We start from the raw sequence: 6,449 nt of genomic DNA on the forward strand, positions 1-6,449 counted from the left end.
CCCACTCCACGGCGAGCGTCACCTCCCGACGCCCCCGGCCCCCGGCCCGGCTCCCTTCCCCTACGTCTCCGCGAGCCAAACAACTCCTAAAGTGACCTCGAAGCGGATTTTCCCAGTAAGAAAAAGCTCCTGAAAGAATCCCAACACGTTCTGTGGCATTCGATCGCGTTCACCCCCGAAGGATCAAGTCACACCCACTCGGTGCTTTAATTTCCTTGAGAGCTCATATTTGAAGAATCTAAAAAATGATGCGATTGAAGGGGGTGGGGGGAGAGAAAACCTGACCTGGTTCTCATCAATACTTTAAATCCCTCGGTTGGTTTTGTTAGTTTTCAACGAGAAGTATTATCTTGTACATCGAAAATGATGTTTCTTAAGTTTAAAATCTGGCCAACTCCTTTTTTAAAAAAATACTCTGTAGTTTAAAATGGTTTTCTTTTTCGTGTGAGCTAGATAAATGGAAATTTTACACCAAGATTTTTAACTCCCCTATAATTCTTTACGAGACATATTCGAAGTGATGCCTAAACAATGTTGAATCCTCACAATATTACTTCCAGAACAAATAAATGATCTTCTTTAGCGGGCAATATATTTTCTATGCCACGCCTGTGCTTAGTGTCTCAGGAAAACTTCAAAACAGCTCCACTTTCAGAGAGTTAAATGTGTCCTTTTCATAATCAACAGCAAATTTTGCCTTCCTTTGGAAAGGACAACAAAAAGATTTCACGCACAACTTGACGGGAACAAAGGGACCTCACGCCAGTTCTTTTGTGAGGTAACAACTGGAAGAGAGGAAAACTTTATTTTAAACAGACTTTAGTTGTACTTTTGGAAACCCCTTAAAGAGAAACCGCAACACCGACGTAAGATTTCATCTTAATCAAAGTTAGGAGACTTTGAGACGGGATAAAACCGTGCAAAGGGAACAGAAAGTCGTGGGAGGAAACTCCTTTTCCTTCTTAGGCTAACAAGTTGCTTATTTAAAAGTGCAACGTTCTTTTAGAGAAAAGTATAGGTTGTAAGGAAATGTTCCCCATCAGCCCCCCCAAAAGTATTCAGGTTCGAATCCTGAACATCACCCGTTTAGTTTTCTAAATTATGTTTTCTCCTAAAAGGGGAAAAAATATTTTCTCCCAACCAACCCGCTTCCACAGTGTTAGCAGTCCTTGGGGAGGGGGGTAAGATAGAAAGAGAATTGGGGGGCGCACTGGGGCAGGGGGAATCTTTTGACCAGAATTCTGGAGAAGGAAAATGCTCTGAAAAGATCCGCAGTGCCTACTTTTCAGTCTTAGGAAGAGCTACGGTCTGTCCGGAGGATCAGAGGTTCGGGCACCCTCTCCCACCCAAACTCCCCCAAGCAAGGCGGGGGGGGGGCAAAGAAACGGATGTGTGCTGGGCAGGGGAGAGGATAGACTGCAAACTTCTGCACTCCCCTATGGGAATAGAGAAGGAGGGTCGGGGCTCCAGACCCTGACTTTCTTTTAAAACTAGCAGGTGGGCACGCTAATTGCTCCGCGAAGCTGAGCTCCTAGTTCTAGCTGCGGCTGCTCGCACAGACTCACCGCCTCTGGAGCAGGTGAAGGCCGGCCTGTGGGGTAAGGGCTACTACCACCCCTCTTTGCCCACCCACTCCCCGCGTCCAGGCTGCAGGGGGAAATGTCTTTTGCTCTGTCGAGTTTCGGACAGAACCTTTCCAGGCGGAAGAGAATAGAGGAGGCACGGGAAAAGACTCCACAAATCCCACTCTCTCCACCCCAGTGCCCAGTGGCTTTTGCAAATTGAAATTGTGGGGGGGGGCGTTCCTTTGGAAACTGGGCTGACCTGGCATTTGGAGTTTGAACTGGACAGACTCGAAGGCGGACAGAGATGGGGGAGGGAGGGTTTTTCTCGCCATCGAGAAAACTTTATTTTAAAACAAAACCAAAAACTTCCTACATCCCACTGAAAATCCTAACCGTCTCACTGTATCTCTGGGAGGAGAGCAAGAAAGGAGTTCGTTAGGCGAGTTGAGTTTGGACTTGAGTTTTCTTCTTCCTATGTTCAACCAACCTGAGCTTTCAGACGGAAGAAAACTGACTCTAATGGAGATATCAGAGCCAAAATGCTGAAGGCTCTTTTACCCTCACAAACACCCACTATCCAACAGCACTGTGTAATCGCAGAGACCTGTGGGGTCTTCATTACCAGGACTCGGAGAGAAAAAAAGAACAGAGAGGGGAAGAAGAAAATTCTCCATTCTGAAAAGAAACCCTCTATTACCATTACATTATTTGTGGATAGCAACATAAGAATTTCTTTCTCTTCTTAAAATTCCCCCACAATACTGAAACAGCATTTGTTGTCCAATACTTACAAATGCTTGAGGCCTTTCAGGGAAACCATTACCATTCAATGGCTAGAAAATTGCTCTCCTCCCTTTAAAGAGGGGGGAGGGAGAGGGAGAAAGGAAGGGAGAGAGAGGGGGAAAGGGGGGTGAGCTGGCACAGCAGCTACACAAACAACAAAAACTTTCTCTCCTGCATAATCCTTGCTCTCAGAATGACAAAGAAATGATATTGACTTACCCTGAAACAGATGATGTGTTTGATAAGGGGGGGGGACTTTTTTTTTTGAAGATTTCCGTCCTGGAGCTAGCTACACAGACAGCTGCAATTCATGGGCGACACTGATTGCCAGAAACGCTATGGATTGGCATGGGGTCTGCAGCTCACAGATCCTGATCAATACCCCTACACTCACACGCCAGATGGTTTGGGAAAGGACAAAAATAAAATACTCCAAATCAACCCACCATTATGTCTTCTTTTTTTTTTTTTATTGCTCTAGTCTAGTAAACCTAGCTGCAGCACAAATGTGTTCTGGTCAACACAAAACCCAAAGAGACTTTGAACATTTGGGTAAAAAATGAACAGCCCACCTCTTCCCTAGATTTGGGCTATAGTTACTGTTGTTTAGTTAATAACAAAGGTGTTGGTCTCTTATCCAGATTTTGTTTACTTGTGGTCTTTTCCCTCCCATGAATAATGTATAGAGTTTTAGTTTTAATGGGATGTTTCTTTCTCTCTAACAATAATTCTTCAAATGTGAAAAAATACATATGAAAAACTCTGACAGTATTTGCCATCTTTTCCTGCAATTGCTAAATTAAGCTTAGATATATTTATTCCTTTTTTTTTTTTACAATGCAATAGCCTATTCAAACTTCCTTTACATGCTTCTTTGGATTCATTTAAGTTTTTTGTCTTAAGAATGTATGATCTACAGATGTGCTGTGCTAAGAGATGGGTTTCCTGGTCTTGATGATATTCCTGGTGCAACTGTCCAGATTCTAATAGTCATGAACTAACTGCTGTGACGCCACATTTCTATAGTCTATTTGTGAATCAAATGCTCTAGGTGGGAGGGGAGAGAGGCATGTGTAATTTCAACTTAAAACACAGCATTCTGAGCCTCAGAACTTGGATACAGAACTTGTGACGGCTACTGTACAGATGCCAGCCAAGGGACAATTAGAAAGCAACTCACCCTTTTGGTGTAAATAAAAATATAAAAAAGCTTTATTAAAAGGTAGCTGAAAATCCTATTTGCATGGGTCATCTGATGATTATCTTGAGGTAGAAAATGACTATTTGCTCCTTTTAAAAAAGAAAGAGGAAAGGGCATTCAAACCTAAGTTAGTTAAAATTAGGGTTCTGACTAAACAAGTACTTTCATTTTTCCTTTCAAATGGGCTTGGCTTGAAACATGAAATCTCAAACCACCATTAGAAAAACAAGGTGAAAAATGTGCTTTAATGTAACTCAATGAAATTATATACAAAGAAGCCAATACGATTTCATGATTTCCCTGAGATCGCCGATATTGATCGAGAGTAGGAGGGGGAGGACGGAGCGAGGAAGGGAGAGACACAGGAGGGAGGGAGAAAGGAAGAAAGGAAGCTGCGAGAAAATGCAACTTACCTTTCTGCTCCTAAGCACACTGAAATGCAATTCCCAGGAGCAGATTTATCTTCGTGGACTGCTAAATGAGTTCATCATTTAGAAAATTTATTTAAATGGCGATTTATATACGTAGGTTTTTGTAAGAAGCCAACACCAACCAGCAAGTCCCTGGGCATTCCTTGAGCTTGCAGCCAAGGCAGTAGAGGCTTACCTTTAAGCGTTAAGGTAGAGTGAAGCGATGCCCCCTTCCCAATCCTGCTCTTCGGCCTGATTTCCGTCATTTTGGGGGTGGGTGTGGGGTGGGGGGGATAGCACATTACTGTCCTGCAACTTTCAAACATTAGCTGGTTTACAATTATACCATGGATAATGCAGGAAGTGGAAAGAAATACAGTAGAAAGCGTCAGGGAAAGAGGAAAACAGAACAACAGAAAATTGAATTCTTTTACCTGTCTCTTGTTAACACATTAAAGATGTGAACAGCCAGAAAACTATGTCTGGCAGAGCAGGGGATATGCCAGAGAATTTTTTTTTTGTCCACCCAGGCTTCGATACCACCGAATGTGCTATTTGAAAGAATAATTGGCCACGTATTGGCCAGAGCTCAATAAAGCTGATCCATGAATAACGTCACTATACATTCATGTGACAGGATAGTGGTGGTGGGTTCTCTGTGGCTAGAAGATAGAGAAGGCTGCAGAAAAGGTCACTCACTCCAACTAAGAAACGGTTTTCCAAATGAATTAAATGTTTTCTCCAGCCCTAAGAAGCCACTTACAGTATGGTAGGCTGTCCTTGTTTTCTTATCAAGTTTTCTCTAACAGCTGGAAGTGGCTGGAGGGGGCTGTCTTAAGGAGACCTCCTGCTCTTCTTTTGACAGCTGATCAAAAGAAAATAGGTCACGCTTCTCAAACTTATGTCCACCCTGTCCTTAATTACTGTCTCTTTAAACAAAGGCAACATCTGCGCAACCTCAGCTAGCTTGAATCTTCGGAGGCAAACACAGCCCCAGCATAACCAGCTTTGAAAGAATCTGTTACTTTTTTCCCCCCAATACCGAGCGCTGGCTTCGAAGGCCGTCTCCAAACCGTTCCTGCACTCCCCAAGATAGGCCGTGGAAATCACCACCTCTTTTTTTTTTTTTCCTCCAGCTCTTCTTCCACCCTACCAAACAACGTAAATCCTCATATTGCTTTAGGATTACTTTTTATAACTACGGGCCTTCTTCGGGCACTCTGGTCTTTTCAGAAACAGGGTTTGTTCATGCAGATAGATGTCAGGGTCGCTATCACCCAGTCACCGCAGAAACCAGGGAGGCTCCTCAATAGGGATTTGAGAGAAGCCGTGTGTCTGTGTGTCTATCTGTGTACCCCTCTCCCCCTTGTGCCTCCCCGTGTGTGTGTATGTGTGTGGCTTGAAATGAAAAATCCGCTGGTATTGTCCGGGCTAGCCTGTGCACACCTCCCGCCCCCGAACTTTGCTCACTATAGACGTCTGCAGCAACCTTCGACCCCCCACCCCACCCGCTCTATAACGCTCCCCCCCTTCTTTTCCAATCGCTATAGGAGAGAGCAAGGATTGGATCACCTTGAAATCGCCGCTCCTGGAATTCTAGTTTTGTTTTGCAATCTCACAGAGCCCTTCGGAAGCCTCACAACGGGGAGATTTACGAGCTTGCCAAGTAATTAAACGATGTTATTGTGTTAACTTTGCATGCATTACGGCTGCCCGCGCCACCCGTGGGCCCTGGGCGCGCGGCCGCAGCTCGCGGGCGATGGAGTTGCTTTGGCCCGGGTAGATTACGCACGCCCCAGTCTCGGGAATTTACCATGCATTAGAATACATTAGCGCCTGCATTTTTAAAGCAAAACTCGCGGCTCCCGCCCGGGGGACTCTGAGGAAGTAGCTTGCTAGGAGACGCGCGTTTGTTTTCACACCAGCACGAGCCAGCGAGCGGTGTCCTCTCCTCCAGGCTCAGCAGCCTAAAGAAAAGCTTTGAGGGGAGGCGAAGGAGACCGGAGCATCGCCCCTTTCCCCAGATCGCAGCTGCCCAGAAACACAGCATCTTTCACCTAATCCTTCCTCGCCCTCACTCTAATCTCTCTCCCCAGCACCCCCCTTCTCCTCCCTCCCTCTCCTTGACGTTTGATTCCTGTAGCAAAGGAGGAAAAAAGGCACCGAGCCGTCAGCCAAACCTGAAACGCGCGGCCACACCCCCTCCACCTCCATTGGTAGCTGCATTACGAAGGCCCACCCTCCTGGGAAGGCTCGGCTGGCGATTGGCCAGTCGCGGCGCCCGTCCGGCGCGGCCCCGCCCCGGGTCCGGGAGGGTAGGTTGGCTGCCCCAGCGAGCGGCAGAGCCCTTCTGGACAGCTCCCGCTCACCCAAACAGAAGACGTCGGCGCCGGAGCGGGCTCGGACATGGCGAGGTGGCCGCGCGCCGGCCCGAGCGGCGGGGCCCGGTGATCCCTCCCTCCCTCCCCGCCCCTCCCCTCTCCCGCACGC

The sequence above is a fragment of the Dipodomys ordii genome, unplaced genomic scaffold, assembly GCF_000151885.1.
Source record: "Dipodomys ordii isolate 6190 unplaced genomic scaffold, Dord_2.0 Scaffold43, whole genome shotgun sequence".
Taxonomy (NCBI): Eukaryota; Metazoa; Chordata; class Mammalia; order Rodentia; family Heteromyidae; genus Dipodomys; species Dipodomys ordii.